The sequence below is a fragment of the Bos indicus x Bos taurus genome, chromosome 21 (assembly GCF_003369695.1).
Source record: "Bos indicus x Bos taurus breed Angus x Brahman F1 hybrid chromosome 21, Bos_hybrid_MaternalHap_v2.0, whole genome shotgun sequence".
Lineage (NCBI taxonomy): Eukaryota > Metazoa > Chordata > Mammalia > Artiodactyla > Bovidae > Bos > Bos indicus x Bos taurus.
Genome location: NC_040096.1, coordinates 18,337,215 through 18,361,286, shown reverse-complemented (window position 1 = coordinate 18,361,286; position 24,072 = coordinate 18,337,215).

Below are 24,072 nucleotides of genomic sequence, written 5' to 3'. Positions count from 1 at the left end.
TTCACTCCATTTTGCTTCATGCCCCTTCCTTAGTAAGCTCCCATGGCAAATAAAAGGAAATATTGGTCATCTTCCAGTATTTCATTAGGTTTAGGAAATGCATTTCCAAGATATATGAATACAGATGTGCAATTCACCAAAGACTCTAAAAGTCACAAAGCTGGCAAAGATACATTCTAACTGAGAATGGCACAGTTCATTGTGTTCTTCATGCCAGTTATTTATGCGTGAGCCAAGAAAGATAAGCTTTCCAGTTATGTCCACATTGTGTTAACACAGTGAATAAAGAATCTGTCCAATCTAACAAATTGTTAATTCAATTAATAAATAAAACTAAATTGCAAAAATTAGTTGTCCTAACATATTCTTTAAAGACTTATTAAAAAAAAAACTTTTAAAATAGATTAATTTATATCTATTAGAAAGGCTGTTTTCAAGAAGAAAGATATAACAAGTGTTGGTGAGAATGTGGGAAAAAGAGAACCCTTGTGCACTGTTGTCCAGATGGTGCTAGTGGTAAAGAACCTGCCTGCCAATGCAAGAGACATGAGATGTGAGTTTGATCCTTGGGTTGGGAAGATCCCCTGGAGAAGGGCATGGCAACTCCCTGCAATATTCTTGCCTGGACAATACTGTGGGCAGAGAAGCCTGGCAGGCTACGGTCCATAGAGTTGCAAAGAGGCAGGCACAACTGAAGTGACTTAGCACGTTCACTGTTGATGGGAATGTAAATTGGTACCATTAGGGAAAACAGTTTGGAGACTCCTCAAAATATTAAAAGATCTACCATATGATCCCTGGTAACTCAGACGGTAAAGCATCTGCCTCCAATGCGGGAGACCCAGGTTTGATCCCTGTGTCAGGAAGGTCCCCTGGAGAAGGAAATGGCAACCCACTCCAGTATTCTTGCCTGGAGAGTCCCACAGACTGAGGAGCCTGGTAGGCTACAGTCCATGGGGTCGCAAAGAGTCGGACATGACTTCACTTTTACTTTCACCATATGATCCACTGACCCCACTTCTTGGTTTATATACAAAGGAATGAAACAGTATATCAAAAAGCTGTCTGCTCTTCAATGTTTATTGCATCCTTATTTATGACAGCCATGATATGGAAACAGCACAAGTGCCTGTCAATGAATGAATGGATAAAGAAAGTTTGGTATGTGTATAAAATGTGAAATATTATTCAGCCCAGAGAAAGAAGGGAATTTTGTCACTTGATGCAATATCGATGAATCTTGAGGGCATTATGTTAAGTGAAATAAGTCAGACAGAGAAAGACAAATACTATATGATATAACTTACATGTGGGATTTTAAAAAGCTGAGCTCAAAGAAACAGAGTAGAATGGTGGTTACCAGGGACTGGGGAGATGTAGGTCAAAGGGTGTTAACTTGAAACTAGAAGATCATAAGTTCAGAGTGTCTAATGCCCAGCATAGTGATAATAGTCAATAATCATGTATTATATAATTCAGGGTTGCTAAGAGACTAGATATTAATTATTCTTGTCACAAAAAGATGATAATTAAGTGACATTATACAGATTTTAATGAACACTACAGTGTAATCATATTGCAACATAAAATATATATCAAATCAATATATAGGAAACCTTAAATTTATACAATGTTATATGTTAATCCATTTCAGTATAAGCTACAGTCCTTACAGTCCTTAGCATTTCAAAATGTCAGACACAACTGAAGCGACTTAGCATGCATATGTCAATCAGATCTCAATAAAAATAAAATTTAAAAATCCATTTGTGTTAGTTCTAACCATCTTCTCTTCCCATTCCTTTTCTGTCCTGCTCAGTTGGTTATTTTCCCCAAATTTTCTGTTGGAATCAATGAGATGACACTGGACTCAGAGGGGTCATAGAAGGAGAGCTCTTCTGCAAGAGTTTGACCAATACAACCTGCAAGGTTAGGATGGAGACCGAAGCTAAAAGCTGAGGTGACCTTGACAGCCCACTAATCAATGTCTTTAACATATCTAAAGAAAGAAGCTGTCAAGGAAGCAGGTGGGTGGTAAGACCCAAACACACACACACACACACACACACACACACACACATCCATAGAGATCCCTGAAAGATGAAATCCCACTCATCTCCCAGCAGAATCCTAGATAAAACTCTCATGGGAAGTATCATGACAAGGAAGATCCTCTGAGAGGGGCTGGATGGAAAGTGAAGCTCTTCAGCCATTCATCTCCCCAGACCCCCACACCTCCATCTCTTCCTCTTCAAGGAGAAACATCTTGCCTTGATCACCTGTGCCTGCTACAAGAGTCAGGCTGGGCTTACCTGTTTCTTTCACCCTGTGTTTCTAGAATTCATCAATGTCTGTCGAAGGTTACTTTGAAACCTGTTTCTGGCTTTTCCCTGCTTTGTTGCCTGAACCTCATCTCCTACCACTACTGCATTTGCCACACTCTTCTGCCCACCTGGGAAGTCTGAAGGCCTAGGAGCATGGGAGAAGGGGGAAGACCCTGCTCTATGGCCTGAGAAACTCCATTAGCAGCAGCCACCTCTTGTCCAGTCTCTCAGGGATTCAGCCCCTTTCTGGGTGATCTTAGATGCTGGCTTTGGAATACAGCTTACAACTCTTCCCTTTGCTCTTCCAGCCAGAAGTGGCATTGCTTCTTGTATGTCACTAATTCTGGGTCCCCAAGTTCTCTGTTTGCTTTAAAACATTTTCATCACCCAGGTTATGCATTTTCTTAAGTTCCCTTCTGATTTAAATATACATGTGATTGATTGATTGATTTAACATATTTTTTAATTGTAGTAGAAGTCATATAATAATTTAAAAAAACATGCTATCTTAACCATATTTAACTGTACAGTTCAGTGGCACTAAGGACATTCACATGTTGTACAATTCTCACCATCATCTGTCTCCTGAATTTTTTCACCTTCCTGAAATGAACTCTGTCCTCATTAAACACTAAGTCCCCATTCCCCCGACTCACTCCTTTAACCTTACCCCTCTGGCTCCTGGCATCTACCAATGTACTTTTGGACTCCATGACTTTGACTATTCTAGGTATCTCATAAGAGAATTTAACAGTATTTGTCTGCAGCACCTAATGCATTTTGGAATGTATTTTTAACATTAACTATGCATGCATGCTAGCTCACTTTAGTCATGTCCAACTATTTGCAACCCTATGGACTGTAGCTTGCCAGGCTCCTCTGTCCATGTGATTCTCCAGGGAAGAATACTGGAGTGGGTATCCATTTCCTGCTTCACAGGAGCTTCTGAACCCAGGGATTGAACCCGAATCTCTTGTATTTCCTGTATTGGCCACCTGGAAAGCCCCTCCCCCCTCCTTGGCTTTAACTTCATTCAAATCAAATCTGTTTCTTTCTAAGTCCCTTTCTCTGTGAAGCTTCCTGCCTCTGAGTCCTGTTACTCTGAGTTAAGAGCACAGGTCCCTGAACTTATTTTACCAGAAATGATATTTAACTGACAGCTTCCTGGAAGTGACAACCCATGAAGGTCACTTCTGCTTAAAGAAGCTAGGACCCCAGTCAACCAAGAGGGGCTATCAAGGCAGCCAGGGGCTTGAGAGCAAGGTTTGAAAGGTCACTTAATTTTTTTTTTTTTTATTGTGGTAAAAGTCGCATAATATAAAACATACTATTTTAAGCATATTTAACTGTACATTTCAGTGGTACTAAGTACATTCATATTGTGCAACTCTCACCATCATCCATCTCCTGAATTTTTCATCTTCTAAACTGAAACTCCATCCCCATTAAACACTAAGTCTGGGCTTCCCTGGTGGCTCAGATGGTAAAGAATCTGCCTGCAGTGCAGGAGACCTGGGTTCAATCCTTGGGTCAGGAAGATTTCCTGGAGAAGGGAACAGCTATCCACTCCCATATTATTTCCTGGAGAATCCCATGGACAAAGGAGCCTGGTGGGCTACAGTCCAAGGGATTGCAAAGATTCGGACATGTCTAAGAACTAAGGAAGACTAACACTTTCACTTTCCCCATTCCCTCTCCCTACCCTTACCCCAGGCCCTTATCATCTACTAATGTATTTTCTGACTATGAATTTGACTGTTCTAGGTACCTCATGGGAGAAGGCGATGGCACCCCACTCCAGTACTCTTGCCTGGAAAAATCCCATGGACAGAGGAGCCTGGTAGGCTGCAGTCCATGGGGTCGCAAAGAGTCGGACACGACTGAGCGACTTCACTTTCACTTTTTACTTTCATGCATTGGAGAAGGAAATGGCAACCCACTCCAGTGTTCTTGCCTGGAGAATCCCAGGGACAGGGGAGCCTGTTGGGGTGCCGTCTCTGGGGTTGCACAGAGTCAGACACGACTGAAGCAACTTAACAGCAGCAGCAGCAGCAGGTACCTCATATAATTGAAATCAAACTGTCAGTCTGGATCTGCTGTAAGTCCCTTTTTAAGAACCACACATTCTTGATGTCCAAGTTTTATATTCAGGGACTTGTGAGGTATGTCACAAAAAATTTCCTACCAATTATGTTTCAAGTATCAAAGTCTGAAATAATTTTTTTCTGCCAATCTTTTAAAAAACAAACAAACAAATGAAATGTTGATAAATTAGACCAGATGAGGAGGTATAGGCCTTGCATGCATTTCTGTTTTGTTTGGCAAAGTCAGAGGCTATGGCTTCATTCCACACCCCCACAGGGCTCGGTGTAGTATGTGCTTGCTTGAGTGCATGCTCAGTCATGCCTGACTCTTTGCGGCCCCATGGATGGTAGCCTACCAGACTCCTCTGTCCATGGAATCCTCCAGGCCAGAATACAGGAGTGGGTTGCCATTTCCTTCTTCAGGGGATCTTCCTGACCCTGGGATCGAACCCCAGTCTCCTGTGTTGCAGATGAATTCTTTACCCTCTGAGAAGAATCCAGCTTTCTTTAGTCCAGCTGAGTTGATATTCTCATCTCAAGATATTTCCTGGGGGAGATGGAACACTGTATAGTCGAGTTTCAGCATTGTATAACGTGCATACCCATACATGACCACCTGGAAAACCCCCTCCATCGCTGAGGACAGCTCGGATTGAATGGAATTCAGTGGTACCAAGGCAGAAGTGAGCAGACTGGGAGGAGGTGCAAAGGATATAGCTTCAAAATATATGGCCCAGTTGGAAACAATTTACTTAGCTGAGCTTTGCAGCACAACTTCTCCAAAGACTACTCTGAATAGAAAATTTCTAAAGCTAGAGGATTATAAGGATCTTGTTGTAATAGTCCAGGGGAGGGAATCGGGCCCTGGGACCCTCTATCAGCAATGTGGCAGTGATGGGTTTTCCTTCTGGAGCCCTATTCCCTTACTCAACCTACATGATTACTGTACACAGTTGGCTCTGATGAGTTGGCACAGGGGGGAGTGTCTTGGGAGAGTGAATTAATGGACAAGTAAGTTCCTCCAAAAGATTATTCTGCTGGCCTGCGTTGTATACCCAGGGAAGGCTATTCGTTCACGTGAGCATCAGCAGCCCATTCCGCTTTACTCCACTAATGAGATCACTGCCCAGAGCGACATAGGGGTGTATTCAGCAGGAGGACATATCCCAGAACTGACATTTCCCACTAAGGAAGTGGAGGGAAGGAGTTTTCTCTGTGAGTCAGGAAAGTGCCTGTCCTATGGGCTTTTAACCTCTCTGTGCACCTAGCAACCAGAAGGTCTAGGTCCTAGCCTCGAGCAGGGTCTTCTAGAAGATTACCAAGATTTCAGAGATTCCCAAGGATACTTGTCTGGAAGTGACATCTCGGTCGGTCATGAACTTGCCTGATCTCTGTGATGTTGCCTTTTTATGCCATTAAGTCTGCAAATAATGTCTCTGCATCTATTTCCACTCAGACAGGATTATCCATTCGTATGGTCAACGTGTCTTGTTTCAGGCTGAGCTTCTCATGCGTGAAATGCATTGTCTTTCCCTTTCAGGAGTTTACTGCCTCAGTGACCTTTATATTTGACAAAAAGACTTTTTAATCCACCAGGCTGCTGCTTTCCTAAGTGGTTCCTCCCCTGGCTGGCATTATTGAATGGACTTTCCCTGTTGACGGGTGCTATTAAGACATGCTGTCTTTTGTATCGAATCAAAACTGTGCTCTTTTATTCGCTTTTATTTTCTTTCAAGTTTGCATTAAATAGCAATGTGTGTACTTCCACAGAATAATCGCATCGATACAGACCAAGTGCGACCACGTTAGATGCAGAATTCCATTCTTATTTCTCCTATTTTCTCAGACGGGAATAGTTCAGGGTTAAAACGTAGCAAGAGTTAAGCCTTCCCAAATTCCTCCTACCTGACACTGAAGACCAGGATTGAATGATGTATTATTTGGCTCCCAGATTATTTGCGTGTTTTGGTGGGTGGTTATTTGCGATGAGGCCTTTGTTCCAAGCCCTTGTTAACATAAAGAGGTTTGTTCTCAGATCCCCGAACAGAACATAGAAAACACCGGTGAATGCTAAAGGCGATTGTGCTTCCAGCCTGTGGTCTGTTACCATGGGCAACCAACACTCCTTAGGGGGGCTGTGTGTTGAAGAGGGTGCTAACATCTTAAAAATCAGTTTAGAGCAAACCATTAGGATTTTTGGCCTGGCTTTACCATTCACTCCTCTGGACAAGTCACTTCATTTCTCCAAAGATGACGTGTGTCATCAGCTAGCAGGAAGTTCAGTAATGTAATGCATGTAAAAGTACGCTGTGAATTTTAAAGCTCAAGTATCGGTTGTTTCAAGACTCTCATTTAGACTTTATGTTAGTTAAGAGAAAATAGATTCTTTCTCTCTCAAATGGGGTTCTCTTCACTAACATTTTTGACAAACTCCTCAAGGCCAGCATTTGAGGCGTGATAATTTTTTTCCCCCCTGACAATGATGACATAGGCATTAGAACTCTGGTTTGAAACAGGGGCCTTTAACAATTTTAGAGGGAAAGTGGTCATACAGATTATAAGTGACAGAACTGGGCTTGAACATGGAACTCTCTCATCATCTAAGGGTCTTCATTTTATTTTGTTTGCTAACCCCCCACCCCCCTGCTTTTTTTAGGTCACACTGTGTGGAATGCAGGATCTTAGTTCCATGACCAGGGATCGAACCTATGCACCTTGCCTTGAAGTTTTAACCACTGAGCCATCATAGAAGTCCTTTTTTTTTTTTTTTAAAGCATAAAGAACGTGTAATCCAGACAGAAACAATTGTCTTGTGCGTTCCACTGCAAACATCTTGAAATCTTTCTGGATTTGATCCACTTGAAGAAGCCTCAGCTCCTTATATCATTAGTTCAGAAGAGTAAAAACACCCTCATGTGACAGACTTAAGGATAATGCTGCCATGATAATGAAGGCAACACGATCAAAAGCAACTACGTTATCAAAAAAAGAGAAATGATCACTTTTAACAACGAATTGCAGCTAATTAGACTTTGAATAAGAAATCAAACGAAAAGGCATGAAGGCTCAATTTTCCATAGAGCTGACAGCCTGACCTTTCTAGGAGTGAGAATGAAATTATTTTTAATTAACATGACTAATCATTTCCTGTCATTTTGAGGCAATTGGTTTTTGTCTTCAAAGAGGTGTGTTGGGGTGCTGCCCCCGGTTCCTTGTCTAGTAGCTGCCAGCAGGTCTAATGACACAGAACAGAGGAGGCCTGGACCACTCTGGTTGGTGGACCCTGCGTCTCTGAATCATCACAGCGAGGAGACAGGGTCCCCTGTGTCTCTTTTCTTCTGCCTGTGCTTCTTTCTAAGGCTGCGTGAAACTGTTTCTAGTTCCACGGATGTTCATTTCCAGGGCCACTTAATCATCGTGAAAGTACAGACTTCATTGCGTGGACAAGCGATGAGGCAGGTTCTACTTCTCTTTTCTCCACTTGTGCAAACAGTGTCTCTCAGATATTTGTGCAGACGTCCCAGCTCACTTATAGTCCATCCCTTTACTCTTCAGGAACCAAGAAGGGGGACAGCCTGTTGATCACCCTCACTCTGAGTTCCAACAAGGACAGGAAGCAGTATTCTGTGTTCTAAGCTCAAGAGTGTAATTTCAAGGTGCCTATGGAATGACAGTCCTGGGGACTTTCTGTGATCCAAACACCCTCTGTTAACCCCAGTCCTGAAATACCCTTTACAGGGAGACCAAACTGAGGTCATCTTCTTGGTGCCCTTCTGCCATTTCCTCAGGTCTTAAGATAATTCTGAAGAATGATGTGACCTCAGAAAACTATGGTTCTCCTCTCCTGATGTCAGTCCACTCTCCTGATATAAGTTAGATGTGCTCTCAGAATCAAAGATATTCCTCACACTGCCTCCACTGCCACCAGGGGAAAAAGAAGGGATGAAATGGTTAAACAGATCAAGAAGCACCGTTCTATCCCAGTTGGGTTTCCTACCTGATTCTAGGAACAACCTTCAGCCTGTAGCAAGGTGTTGGGAATTGTAACTGCCTTCCTTTTTTTTTTTTTTTGCTCTTGAGTCTAGGACAATTCAGGGCTCTTCCCAGGTAGCCCCAGTGGTAAAGAATCTACCTGCCAAAGCAGGAGACATAAGAGACACAGGTTTGACCCCTGGGTCAGGAAGATCCCCTGGAGGAGGATGTGACAACCCACTCCAGTATTCTTGTCTGGAGAATCCCATGGACAGAGGAGCCTGGTGGGCTACAGTCCACAGGGTCACAAAGAACTGGACATGACTTGTCAACTGAGTGTGCACAGCTTGTACATATGTATTTATATGTAGCAGTGTTGAGCTATTCCAAATCCTGAAAGATGATGCTGTGAAACTGCTGCACTCAATATGCCAGCAAATTTGGAAAACTCAGCAGTGGCCACAGGACTGGAAAAGGTCAGTTTTCATTCCAATCCAAAAGAAAGGCAATGCCAAAGAATGCTCAAACTACCGCACAATTGCACTCATCTCACACGCTAATAAAGTAATGCTCAAAATTCTTCAAGCCAGGCTTCAGCAATATGTGAACCGTGAACTTCCTGATGTTCAAGGTGGTTTTAGAAAAGGCAGAGGAACCAGAGATCAAATTGCCAACATCTGCTGGATCATCGAAAAAGCAAGAGAGTTCCAGAAAAACATCTATTTCTGCTTTATTGACTATGCCAAAGCCTTTGACTGTGTGGATCACAATCAACTGTGGAAAATTCTGAAAGAGATGGGAATACCAGACCACCTGATCTGCCTCTTGAGAAATTTGTATGCAGGTCAGGAAGAAACAGTTAGAACTGGACATGGAACAACAGACTGGTTCCCAATAGGGAAAGGAGTTCGTTAAGGCTGTATATTGTCACTCTGTTTATTTAACTTCTATGCAGAGTACATCATGAGAAACGCTGGGCTGGAAGAAGCACAAGCTGGAATCAAGATTGCTGGGAGAAATATCAATAACCTCAGATATGCAGATGACACCACCCTTATGGCAGAAAGTGAAGAGGAACTACAAAGCAGAGAGTGAAAAAGTTGGCTTAAAAGTCAACATTCAGAAAACTAAGATCATGGCATCCGCTCCCATCACTTCATGGGAAATAGATGGGGAAACAGTGGAAACAGTGTCAGACTTTATTTTTTTGGGCTCCAAAATCATTGCAGATGGTGACTGCAGCCATGAAATTAAAAGACACTTACTCCTTGGAAGGAAAGTTATGACCAACCTAGATAGCATATTGAAAAGCAGAGACATTATTTTGCCAACAAAGGTTCGTCTAGTCAAGGCTATGGTTTTTCCTGTGGTCATGTATGGATGTGAGAGTTGGACTGTGAAGAAGGCTGAGCACCGAAGAACTGATGCTTTTGAACTGTGGTGTTGGAGAAGACTCTTGAGAGTCCCTTGGACTGCAAGGAGATCCAACCAGTTCATTCTGAAGGAGATCAGCCCTGGGATTTCTTTGGAAAGACTGATGCTAAAGCTGAAACTCCAGTACTTTGGCCACCTCATGCGAAAAGTTGACTCATTGGAAAAGACCCTGATGCTGGGAGGGATTGGGGGCAGGAGGAGAAGGGGAAGACAGAGGATGAGATGGCTGGATGGCATCATTGACTCGATGGACCTGAGTCTGAGTGAACTCCAGGAGTTGGTGATGGACAGAGAGGCCTGGCGTGCTGCGATTCATGGGGTCACAAAGAGTCGGACAAGACTGAGCGACTGATCTGATCTGATGGATTTTTTTAATAGTTCTGTTTGGTTATGGAAATATAGGTGTTGTTCTGAAACTTGATTTTCTTTTAATTGATCAGTATAGCTGAAAGACTTTGACACATTAGTACTTATAAACTGAACTCATTTTAAAACTGCTGTCATACATTCAACCAAAATTTTGATTTACCTATTTCCCCTATTTGGACATTTTGACTTTTTAAAATTTAGTTTCTTCCATTGAAAGCAAAACTGCAGCAAATGTCTTTACACATGTGTCTTTGCACCTAAGTGCACATCTTTGGGTAAATATTCCACCAAAATGTGGAATTGTTGAATTCCACAACAATTCTTTTCATGGAATTCTTTACATTTAGAATTTTGATGGACGTTGTCAGACTGTTCTCCAAAACAGGTGAATGATACAAGCAGTATAGAAGATTATCCACATCCTTCTATGCTTACTAACCCTTGTATTATCAAATATTCAAAAATTGTTGTCAATCTACTAAGGTCACACTCATTTTATTTTCTCATGACTAATAAGATTGAGCACATTTTCATAGTTCCTTGGCCATTTTGATTTCTTTTTCTATGAACTACTTATGTATTTTGTCCGTATTTCTATGGGTTTCTTCTGATCTCTGACACCTCTTTCTAGAGATTCAGCATGCTTGGCCCCAGTCTCTAACTGATAGCATGAATAAGGGCATGGGATTTAAAGTCTGCCATATGTAAATTCAAATTCCAGTTGACACCCTGTCTAGGTGTGTTATATTGTACCAGGTCACACACTTATGCTGGTTTTCTGCCTTCTTCTCTATAACAGGGGGACTGCTGCTGCTGCTAAGTCACTTCAGTCGTGTCCGACTCTGTGCGACCCCATAGACGGTGGCCCACCAGGCTCCCCCATCCCTGGGATTCTCCAGGCAAGAACACTGGAGTGGGTTGCCATTTCCTTCTCCAATGCGTGAAAGTGAAGTCGCTCAGTCGTGTCTGACTCTTCGCAACCCCATGGTCTGCAGCCTACCAGGCTCCTCCGTCCATGGGATTTTCCAGGCAAGAGTACTGGAGTAGGGTGCCATTGCCTTCTCCAATAGGGGGGACAGTAATGCCTAATACACAAAGTGTGTTTGTGTGTGCACACACACCTATGTTAAGATGAAGACAGGTGTGAATTAATGGCCAGTTAGGCCAGTGAATTAATGGCCAGTTTTATATCACATTCTTTCAGATTCAGGCATGGGCTGTTGGTTCCTAGATTTGCTTTTTACCCTACACCTCCATCCTTGAGGCCAGCTGACTCCTATATTTTGAGTAAATTCCAGGGCTAACCCTGATGTAGTTTGTCTCTGTATATTTATTTAGTTCCTTTGCTTGGTTTCTGAACCTGAGGTCTGGTTGGCACTCTGAAGTCACTGTGTCTGCATGTGTCTTTCCTCCATATGGAACTATTCCACCCCCCGACCCCGGCTTTGTGCTCTTCTGTTAATATCACGCTATGTATGTGGCTGGCATCTCAGCCTGACTCCCCAGCCTTCCCCTTCTCCATTGCTGTCTCGCTGGCAGAGCCAAAACTTAAGCCTGCATTTTCAAATTCCCCATGCTCTCAACCAGTGCTAATAGCTCTACAAATATCACTCCTGGATCTCTAACTTAATCCCTCTGAGCCTCAGCTTTCTTATCTTTCCCTAGAAATAATAATGCCAAATTCACACTACTGTTGGGGGATTTAGATGTGATAGTTAACTCAGCACAATGTCACATTCCCCCATCCTCTTGTCTGACTCACAAATCTTCAACAAAATAGCTTTTCCTTTGGTTTGTTTGTTTGATTATCATACCTTTGTACAGTAGATCTTCAGTACACAGTGGGCTTTGTTAAGATTCAGTGGGCATTTGGCTGGCCTCTTCTAAGAAACACAAGCAGAGGCATAGTGTTAAAATGAAGATGAATAATTATGAGGGAAACCGGAGTCATGTTTACGTTTACTCATCATAGTTTCACATCATGGCTTTGGCTTAAATGTGAAATTACCTGCTAAAAAGTAAAAGTTAGTTCCTGAGATTTGAGAATGAGATGTTATAGAGGTTACTAATTTTCTAGAGAGGGATATTCCTGGGCTAGAGGAAGAATATCCCTGGGCCATGCTGGTTGGCCTTGTCCATGTCATCACCTCTTTGCCCATAAAAAAGGCAACACGAGGACCAGAGAAAGGGAAGTTTGGCTTTAAAATAGATTTTTGACTTTACTGAGAGTTTTTTATTATTGGAATAGAATTGCTTTACAATGTTGTATTGGTTTCGGTTCCCAAAAGGTGGGTGCAATATAATGCAAGTTTTACATGATACTCAGGATGCAAGAGATGCTGGCACCATTGTTTTGTAAAGGAACCCATGACACCATATCTAACGGGACTGACCATGGTGGCAGGTCAGATCTTTAGGAAAGATGGTAGGAGGCATGGGCTGGGACACAGGGTGTGTCCCCATGGAAAGACATCCAAATACTTCTTTTACCTTCTGTTCTGTGCCTTTTCAGGAAGGTTTATCATGGAAGGAAAATTGAAACAGCTTAACAAGCTCTCAACCAAGTAGCTGGTTTGTTTAAAATCCAACATTGCCCTTTTGATACTGAATTTTCCAGTTATTTTGATGACTTCTCAACCAGTACAAAAATGACGAAAGGGAAGTCAAGAAAAATAACGCATTTTAAGGAGTCTCACTTGGGGCATCTTTACTTGAGAGAGTCAAGACCTTCCTTTTTCACTCTGAAAATACTTTTTAACTTCTACTTTTTTTTTTCCCAAGTTAATTTGATACTGGAGTTACACTCTAGCTAAATATTTATTGATGATGTGTGAGCTTGCAAATGAGCCCCACTGGGTCTCTGCTCCTCAGGACTCATGTTTCCCCCTTGTTTTCCTGTCTCATTCTCAAGCTGTCCTAAAGATAGTTTTGGGGTGTGTGTGTGTGTGTGTGTGTGTGTGTGTATCTATGTGTGTATGTGTGCCTGTGTTTTCTTAATTGCGGTTTCTTTCCAGCTGGAATCCAGCCCCTCCTTTCGCTCGGTAGAAAGCATCCACACATATGTTGTAGAGGATGTGCTAATTACTGGATGTCCAAACATCTGGGGGAAAACAAGCAAAGTTACAGTTAACACACAGTAAACAAATACAGAAAGGGTGGCTGTGTCAAGCACATCAAAGAGATGGCTTGGGAGAACGCACTGTCTACTCTCTCTGCACCTATTTCCTAGCACCGTTCCATTGGGAAAGGACGATGCATTTGTCTCACTCTCTCTGCATCCAAACTTGACGCCTGATACTGTACATGGAAGCCCTTCAATAGTCAACAGGAGGGGTGCTCAGGAAGAGAGCCATGATTATTCTGTTGGCAATCACAGACACCCAGGAGCTTTACTGAAAGAGCTTATCTTTGGTCTTCACATGCATATGTATACACACATATGGATTAAAATGGCGCTTCAACCCTCACCTTTCAGCCAGCCTGACATTATTTTTTCTCATTCTCAATTCTCCTTGCTCTAATTAGCTCTTCAGACCACACACCATTGGGTTTACAGAAGCAGCACAACAATAAAAAATACTTAGAGCCAACATATATGGAGTGTCCACTGTGTATCAGACCATCTTCTCAGTGCCGTCTGTGCATTAGCCCATGGACATCTCCCAGCATCCTTATGAGTGTGGTGTGATTATTCTCTGCATTTTACAAGGAGGGAAGCTAAGGGGCACAGAGGTGATATAACTTGCCCAACATCAGACAGCTGTTTGTGGCATGGCTGCTATTCCCAGATCTTACTCAAGCTTTACTTCCTAACTGGTAACTGTTCCAACTTTTATCCAGGGCGTGTTCTGAACCAGGACCTCTTTCTCTTGTTAGATTTTGTTTATGCCACTTTTAACTTTTTTAACATGTGCTCAATTTAGCTCTTGACTCTTGGGTCCCTCTCAAGAACTCTAGTCGATACTCACTACAGTGGTTCTCCTCATCACAGGCTCCTTGCATCATTTATCCATGCGGGTGTGTCTTTATTATGAAGACCGAAACTCCAGCCCTTAAACATGCACTCCTCCAAGTCTCCAATGTTCTCTAGAAAGAGGCAGGGCTCCTGTCTGGTATAATTTTACATATTTCAATAATTGTAAAGTTAAGTTCATCATTGGGGCAAAATCTCAACCACTGTCAACTCTGAAAGCATGATTTTCAGAGATCACACAGAAGAATACAGGATTATAGCAGCTCTGTGTTTAGTAATCCTTTGCTGCCTTGAGTGTAGTTCTTGGGTTCCTTAAGACACATTTAAAGTTGTGCCAACCTGGTTCTGGCTCAGGGCTCCATCATCATTATGCACCTTTTCCTTGTACTTTGCTTTCTGGTCTAACCCTTCTTTATTGCTGGCATTTTCCTGGATGTCCCTCTCTGGCCTTTTCTCCTTTCCTGTTGATCCTCTAAATGTGACAGTAAGCTAAGATGTGTTCCATGCTCTCAATCCATCAGTTCTATGACTTAAATAGTGTCTGTTTTTAAGAACTCCAAAGTGTACCTCTCTGGCCTTACTCTTGTCTGGAAACCAAATTGGCATGCCCAACTTTCTTTATTTTTTTGGCCCCAGTTGGTAATTTAAAGCCACTGTAACAGGATTATTCAATGGAGAATGTTAAAGGGTTAACACCCAGCCTGAGTCCCAGGGGGTAATTTCTATGCCTTGCATGGGGTTACATCTGGAGAAAGAAGTGATATCATTCCTTTCATTGAAAGGCACTGCCATCCTACCAAGTTGTATACTCATGAGGCTGTGTCCTCCAATACTCCAAGAAGGGGGCATCATTTTTTTTAAACTCCCGAAGTCAAATTAGCCTACAACTTCTTCTACATTTTAAAGAAAATTCCATGAGAGCAGTCCTTGTGGATTTTGTTCGCCATTATAGTCTCAGCATTCAGAACATTGCCTGAAACACAGAAGGTGGTCAGTCATATTTGAAAAATACATTATAAAATAAAATAAATACATAAATACTTAATTTAAAAATTCATTTTTCCTTATTCCCAAATCTGTTGTTCTGCTTTTGATAAATTCAACTAACTATGGGACAAACTCGATGTTCAAAATTGGGAGGCAGAAAAATGATTTAAAATGTTTAAAAGATCATGAATTAAAGATAGCAATAATAATTAAATTTATTGAGCATATTATATAGTAGACACATTTAAGTTGAATCCTCATGTGACCCTTATAAGGAAGACTCTTTGTCTTATTTCCGTCTTATAGTTGAAGAAATTGAGGCACACAGGATCTATGTATCTTGAACAAGGTCATGCGGCTAAACAGTGTCAGCAGAGCAAGGATGCTTCAGGATGTATCTGAAGAAAGAAGTGGAAGAATAGGAAGTCTCAGGGTAGAGTGACTGACTGGGAGCACCATGGTTTGGGATATATCCATAGACAGAGATTGATTCATGGAGCTCCACAATAGTAACAGGACTTGAAAGTCCTGTTCAAAGAATAGCTACATCATTTATTATCTAAAATAGAGTACTTTTTCTAACAGAACAGGTTTATGGGCATAAGTTGGACCTCAAATAAGCCAACTGAAACACATAGGAACCCTACTTCTTTCCTCCTAGTTGGTATGGTATGGGCTCTGTCCACACTAGGCATTGTGTTCTATTTTTCTCATGGACTTTCCACTTTTCAGATTGACTCTGACCACCTCATGTCTTGGTAAGCACAGTGTAAACACATATTGAATTGGATGGATTCAGTTCAGTTCAGTTCAGTTGCTCAGTTGTGTCCAACTTTTTGCGACCCCATGGACTGCAGTACTCCAGGCCTCCTTGTCCGTCACCAACTCCCAGAGTTTACCCAAACTAATGTCCATTGAATTGGTGATGCCATCCAACCATCTCATCCTCTGTTGTTCCCTTCTCCTCCTGCCCTCAATCTTTCCCAGCATCAGGGGCTTTTCCAATGAGTCAGCTCTTCGCGTGAGGTGGCCAAAGTATTGGAGTTTCAGCTTCAACATCAGTCCTTCCAATGAACACCCAGGACTGATGTCCTCTATGGACTGGTTTATCTACATACAATTCTGACACTGAATTATCTCATTCAGGATGCCTAATGACATGATATGATGTCATGGGGGCACTGGATCAACATCTTTTAAACAATTTCAAAGTAATGTAAACAAAATCAACAACAACAGCAAAAAGTGAGTTAAGGTCCTTGTTGTGATAGACATTTTACTGGGAGAAAGTTATTTAATTTTCTGGGTACCCTTGTCCTTTGGAAAAATACAAATAAATCATCACTAGGGGTTCTAACAGAGAAGGCGATGGCACCCCACTCCAGTACTCTTGCCTGGAAAATCCCATGGATGGAGGAGCCTGGTGGGCTGCAGTCCATGGGGTCGCTAAGAGTCGGACACGACTGAGCAACTTCACTTTCACTTTTCACTTTCATGTATTGGAGAAGGAAATGGCAACCCACTCCAGTGTTCTTGCCTGGAGAATCCCAGGGATGGGGGAGCCTGTTGGGCTGCCATCTATGGGGTCGCACAGAGTCAGACATAACTGAAGTGACTTACCTACCTTACCTTAGGGGTTCTAAGGGTCTCCCCTTATTACTTACTTTCTAACCCTACCCTAAAAGTCTCTCAAGATGTTGCCCATAGCTATTTTCTTCTCTGCAAACTAAGACCGTGCAATGGGATGTTTTTTCCAGAGAATTAAAATGAGACAATTTCCATCTATCAAGAGATCACAAAAAGTAGAAAATGAGCAGTGTTGAGACATGTTGCTTTTCCATCAAGTTGTTAAAATCACATCACAATGATGATAAAAAAGAACTATCATCCATTTTTTAAAATAAGTTTTGTATTTGAGAACAGTTTCAAATGTATAGAATTGTTATCCAGATAGTCCAGAGAATTCTTTTATGCCCTATACTCAGTCTCTGCTTTTTTTTTTTTTGGTCTGTTTCCTTTACTCCTCTGTTCTTTTCTGTGGTGTACTATTTTCCCCAATAGATCCCTTGATGTATTAATTATAATTGTGCTAAATTTCCTGTGTTATAATTCCAGCATCTGTATCAATCTGTATCAATATCTGAGATGGGGTTTTAATAGACAACCTCTTCAGACTATGTTTCTTTTGTCTTGCCTTTCACTGTGCCTTATAATAATTTGTTGAAAGCTGGACATGATGTACTAAGTAATAGAAACTGAGATAAAGAGAATGTGAAAGCAAAGTTTCATGTTAATTTAACTAACAGTCAGTCTTTGTTTAATGGTCTGTAGCTGTAGGTGCTAGAGGCTTCACATTCTCTAGTGTTCCTGGTTTTGTCTTCTGTCTTGACTTTGACTTCCTTGAGTATCCCTCCTCAGAGAGAATCTATTTCAGCTGAAGTCTGCGAAACAAGTATGGTGGTGGAGCCATGTTACTGTGGTGATAAGGCACAGAGATAAAGGAGTATCCTGATAACACGCATTTCCATCTCAGTCTTCTAGTGGGCTTGCTTCTCAGAACTGTGACCGTCAGAAGTGTTCCTTCTGTTAGACCACTTCTTCCCATTTGGAGAGAAAAGAAGGCTACATGGGATGAGAGAAAGACAGTAGAATGCCTTCCCCATGATTCTGAGACAAGATTCCTGGGTTGGGAAGATGCCCTGGAGAAGGGAAAGGCTACCCGCTCTAGTATCCTGGCCTGGAGAATTCCATGGCTGAATAGTCCATGGAGTCGCAAAGAATCAGAACTATTGAGCGACTTTCACTTTCACTCTGTTAAAACATTTTCCCCCAAACTCTAAGCCTAAGGGCACAGATCACAAGGATCACTTGTTCTCTCCTCTTGTTGGTGTCAGGAGGGACTCTCTTTAGACCTTCACTATGTAATGATTCCTATAGATTTCTTGGAGATAAGTCACACAAAACTGTGGAACCCTTAAGATAGCAAGCCAAGGGGTTCTCACCTTCAAGTGAGGTCACATCCACCTTCCTTCATCAAAATGATTAAGTTTTTCTACCAATTTATGACTCCGTCAGTTTCTATTCTATGGAAGTTCTGGGCTGTGACTCTCTGAATTCACCTCTCTCTTCAGATTTCAGGTGAGAGATTTGCCCTACAATTCATTTTTCCAATGAGTCTAAGAAAGTCACTGGTTTTCAGTTTCCCAGTATTTTCTTATAAGGATGGTGATGATGATGTCAACATCACATCACTGGAACCAGAAGCCTGAGTATTTTCCTTTGAAAATGAAGATCCCACATCCTCCCACTCTCTTAGGGAGGAGTTAAGAATGATGATCATCATTTTAAAGAACTGAGCCATCAGGGACAATGTCAGAAAGTGTCTCACCTGGGCTGTGTCATTCGATGTCTGTGGTTGGAGAATCGTATCTATAACTTTCCCTAACTTGATTTTGCTCTGGGGCATCTCCTTTTCATCAGATGCTTCACAGCAGAAGACAGTAGAAGCCTCCCTGGACTGGCTCTGTTTCAGGATGCCACCATTATATTTGCATTTTATAATTGCTCCTCCAAAGGATGTTGTGAGCTAATTCATAGGAGAGCCACCTCTTCGCTTCTCCCCCTCCTCATCTCTATCTTTACTGTGTTGACTTGAAGAATTTTAAATTCATTTCTACTCTCTGAAGGAATTTTTGGATACCTGCAACCATGCTTATTTCCTCACCTAAAATAATGTCACTGCACTCCTCCAAGATCCTGAGTCCAGTGAACTCAGCCATGTACCATGAAGAGAACTGTCAGGAGGCAGAGAAAGGTTCAGGAATACAGATTCCCGCAACCTCCTTCATGCTACCCCCTTCCATTGAAAAAGAGGGGAAAAAGGATAAAATGCTGTCCAGAATTTTGAAAATCCCAAAGGGATTATAAACATTCAGTATTACAGCACATACATTTATATACAAAGAAATTTGAAGGTTTTCTGATTTCAATTAAGGTTATTATCTCTTCTGAGTGATGGTTTCTCCTCCCCCACCCCGGCCCCTCCCAGAAACCCTTTTGGCTGATATCTTTTCAAAGAGCATTAGCTAGGGATAAGTAAGCTTATTTTTGCTGCATCTGTTTTTCTTTCTCCAGGTCTCTTTGTCTTAAGTTCCAAAGTCTCTTTCCTTAGCCTGCTAAAGGTTCAGTTTCAGTTCAGTTCAGTCGCTCAGTCATGTCCGACTCTTTTCGACCCCATGAATCGCAGCACGCCAGGCCTCCCTGTCCATCACCAACTTCCGGAGTTCACTCAGACTCACGTCCAAGTCAGTGATGCCATCCAGCCATCTCATCCTCTGTCGTCCCCTTCTCCTCCTGCCCCTAATCCCTCCCAGCTGAATCAGAGTCTTTTCCAATGAGTCAATTCTTTGCATGAGGTGGCCCAAGTACTGGAGTTTCAGCTTTAGCATCATTCCTTCCAAAGAAATTCCAGGGCTGATCTCCTTCAGAATGGACTGGTTGCATCTCCTTGCAGTCCAAGGGACTCTTAAGAGTCTTCTCCAACACCACAGTTCAAAAGCATCAGTTCTTTGGCACTCAGCCTTCTTCACAGTCCAACTCTCACATCCATACATGACCACAGGAAACACCATAGCCTTGACTAGACGGACCTTTGCTGGCAAAGCAATGTCTCTGCTTTTGAATGTGGTATCTAGGTTGGACATAACTTTCCTTCCAAGGAGTAAGCATCTTTTAATTTCATGGCTGCAGTCACCATCTGCAGGGATTTTGGAGCCCAGAAAAATAAAGTCTGACACTGTTTCCACTGTTTCCCCATCTATTTCCCATGAAGTGATGGGACCGGATGCCATGATCTTTGTTTTCTGAATGTTGAGCTTCAAGCCAACTTTTTCACTCTCCTCTTTCACTTTCATCAAGAGGCTTTTTAGTTCCTCTTCACTTTCTGCCATAAGGGTGGTGTCATCTGCATATCTGAGGTTATTGATATTTCTCCCAGCAATCTTGATTCAAGCTTGTGTTTCTTCCAGTCCAGCGTTTCTCATGATGTACTCTGCATTTAAGTCAAATAAGCAGGGTGACAATATACAGCCTTGACGTACTCCTTTTCCTATTTGGAACCAGTCTGTTGTTCCATGTCCAGTTCTAACTGTTGCTTTCTGACCTGCATACAGATTTCTCAAGAGGCAGGTCAGAGCAGCTTGAAATCAAGGGCATGAGTCATTGGTGCTCTTCATGTGAAAGATAAGCTCTGTGGCTTTTAAAGCAAAAAGTATATAAGGTTCCAGGAATAGGATGGAAGTCAGAGAGAGAACTGGGGGCTGTGAGAAGTCCTTTATTATGTAAGACAGAGGGCTTCCTGGGTGGCTCAGTGGTAAAGAATCCACCTGCCAAACAGGCGACAAGGGCTCCATCCCTGGGTTGAGAAGATCCCCTGGAGAAGGAAATGGCAACCCACTCCAGTATTCTTACCTGGGAAATCCCTTGGACAGAGGAGCCTGGTGGTTGCAAAAGAGTCCATGGGGTCACAAAAGAGTCTAGCATGATTTAGTGATTAAACCACTAATCACTACCATCTAAAGCAGAAGATCAAGGACATGTTTCTCTTATACCTATTATTAGAACCCAGGTTTCATTGATCAAATTACCAAACCTCTGAGCTTCAGTTCCCTTAACTGTCAAAAGGGAGTAATAATACCTGCCTTGCCATTTGACAAATTATTGGGAAGTTTTAATAACATGCAGAAATATCAGGTCTTTGTGAAGCAACATGCATATAAATGTTTGTATTGTACTTTCCTGGAGAGAGGGGACTGGTGGGCTACAGTCTATGGGGTCGCAAAGAGTCAGAGACAACTGAGTGACTGACAGTAATGAATTAGTAACATTTGAACATGCTAGCTCATTAGATATTCAGAAACAAATCATGAATACTTGGGGTATGGGAAGTCCCCATGAGCCTGTGACACTTGGTTGACTGTGAACCATGAAATAGCCTTGAAAAACAACTCTTTAATGAATAAAGGAGAAGAGTTCAATACTTTCGGTTGAGGGCACTACCAATATAACCAAAATAATACATTCGAGTTCTAGGAAAGAATATTTCTAAAGCAAACTACCTAGAATTCATAGATTCATAGATTTACCACAAGTCATACAAGGAGAAAGTAGCAGAAGTTATCACTTAATATATACCTATCAGTCATGATTCCTATGGAGAAGGCAATGGCACCCCACTCCAGTACTCTTGCCTGGAAAATCCCATGGAAGGAGAAGCCTGGTAGGCTGCAGTCCATGGGGTCGCTAAGAGTCGGACATGACTGAGCGATTCACTTTCACTTTTCATTTTCATGCATTGGAGGAAGAAATGGCAACCCACTCCAGTGTTCTTTCCTGGAGAATCCCAGGGATGGCGGGGCCTGGTGGGCTGCCGTCTATGGGGTTGCACAGAGTCGGACACGACTGAAGGGACTTAGCAGCAGTAGCAGCTGCATGATTCATAAGGACCCAGGAAGCTACTATTAATAGGTATAAAATACAAATCTCACTGATTAATATTTTTCATGAGATATGATCACACACTACCATGTATTATTATTATTTGGCTGTATCCCAAGGCATGGCAGATCTTGGTTTCCAGCAGGGATTGAACCCAGGCCCCTGCAGTGGAAGCATGGAGGCTTTATCACTGGACCATCACGGAAGTTCCTCGATGATAAATATTTTAAAACCTTACCCCTCTGCGTGACTTTTAGCAAGCTATTCCTATGTTTGCCCTACTGGAACCTTTGTGCCAAGTACATGTATGAAAATCTAATATACTAAATTGATCCTCTTAAGGCCCAATTTTCAAGCACTCTTAACACAAGATTACAAACATGGAGTATATATTTATTTTTTAAATTAATTAATTAATTTTAATTGGAGGCTAACTACTTTACAATATTGGAGTGGTTTTTGCCATACCGTGATATGAATCAACCATGGCGGAGTATATATTTAGAATGTGTATGTGTGTGTATCTCTCATACAAAGTATATGTGTGCCAAGTTTATGTACAGGAGTCTTTCAAAATCAATCAACCTGACTCTGAATGTTCAGCCATTTATTTATGTCATTCATGGTCTTTGGAGAGGGTTTATTTTTTTCCCCCTTGATTTCTTCCCCAGGAAACCTCTCCTGTCAGCTCAGCCTCTAGCATCTCAGCCCCAGACATTGAGTTCTCACATGGGGAATTTAATTTCAGATTGCTCATATCAGAGCATGCTAGCAATGTACTTTGACCAGTCTGTGTCCCAGAGCATCTCCAAATTAAAAGAGATCCATGTCTGATTCTCTAGGCTTTTACTATTAAACTTTCTTCCTTGCATTCCCTTCTCTCATTATTTTACTGTCACAAAATATTTGTCCATCACTTGATACTCCAATCCTCACCACTACCACCAATGAACACACATGACCACATTCAAAAACTGAGCTCCAGAATTGTCCATGGACTTGACTGAAGTCACACATAACATTGCTGACTTGGGACTCAAACTAAGCCTTCGGAAACCTTACCTGCTTTCTTCGTTGAATTATTCACTGAATTATTTTGACGTCAAACTTCTGTTATTTCACAAAAGCAAAATGCATGGCTTGCTCCTTTATCCAATGGGTTGAAATATTGAGTGAGGTTTAGAGCATATTGTGGGACTTCCTGAGTGGCTCAGATGTAAAGAATCTGCCTGCATTGCAGGAGCCTTGGGTTCAATACCTGGGTTGGGAAGATCCCCTGAAGAAGGGAATGGCTCCAGTATTCTTCCTGGAGAATTCCATGGACAGAGGAGCCTAATGGGCTACAATCCATGGGGTTGCAAAGAGTTGGATATGACTGAGCTACTAACACTTTCACTTTCAACACAGAGCATATAGTACTTTCTGCCTGGAAGGCCTACCAGTGTGCTACCCCTTCAGGATAAAGAACTTAAAATCTGTCTCCTTCTTCATTCTCCTATATTCTTCACTATGTCCCACTGCAAAGATTTAAGGAGGGATCTTATGATGAAGTCTGAAGACCACTTTTTAAAATTGAGTTATAATTTTCAAAAATATTTTGTTAAGATCTTAAGTTTGAAGAGTTCAGACTGTATACCTTGTAACTGCTACCCAAATCAAGCTATAGAATATTTTCACCTTCCCAGAAAGTTTCTTTATGGTTGTTTCTAGCCAATCTCCATCACAAACTCCAAAGAGGCGGTTGCCTTCTGATGGCATGTATTTTTTAAGGTCTAATTTCTCTTGTATACACATAGTTTGGGGTTCTTTGGTGGCTCATGTGGTAAAGAATCCACCTGCAATGGAGGAGACCTGGGTTTGATCCCTGGATCAGGAAGATGCCCTGAAGAATTTCTTTTATGTATGTATAGTTTATTTTTGAGATTTATCCAGAGTGTTGTATGTATCAGTAGTTTATTCATCTGGTTGCTATAGAATAGTCTATTGTAGTAAAATGCCAGGATGTTTGTGTGTATGCTCAGTCATTTCAGTCATGTCTAAATTTTTGCAACCCTATGGACTGTAGCCCACCAGGCTTCTCTGTCCATGGGATTTTCACAGGCAAGAATACTGAGTGGGTTACCATGCCCTCCTCTAGGGGATCTTCCCGACTCTGGGATTCTGCATTGCAAGTGAATTCTTTACCGCTGAGCCACCTGGGAAAGCCCATGCTAGGATGTATATTGACGACTATATTCAATTTAACGTGTTAGTCACTCATTCATGTCCAACTCCCTGTGACCCCATGGACTGCAGTCTGCCAGGCTCCTCTGTCCATGGAATTCTCCAGGCAAGAATACTGGAGTGGGTTCCCATTTCATTCTCCAGGGGATCTTCCCGACCCAGGGGTCGGACCCAGCTCTCCCGCATTGCAGGAAGACTCTTTAGGACTGAG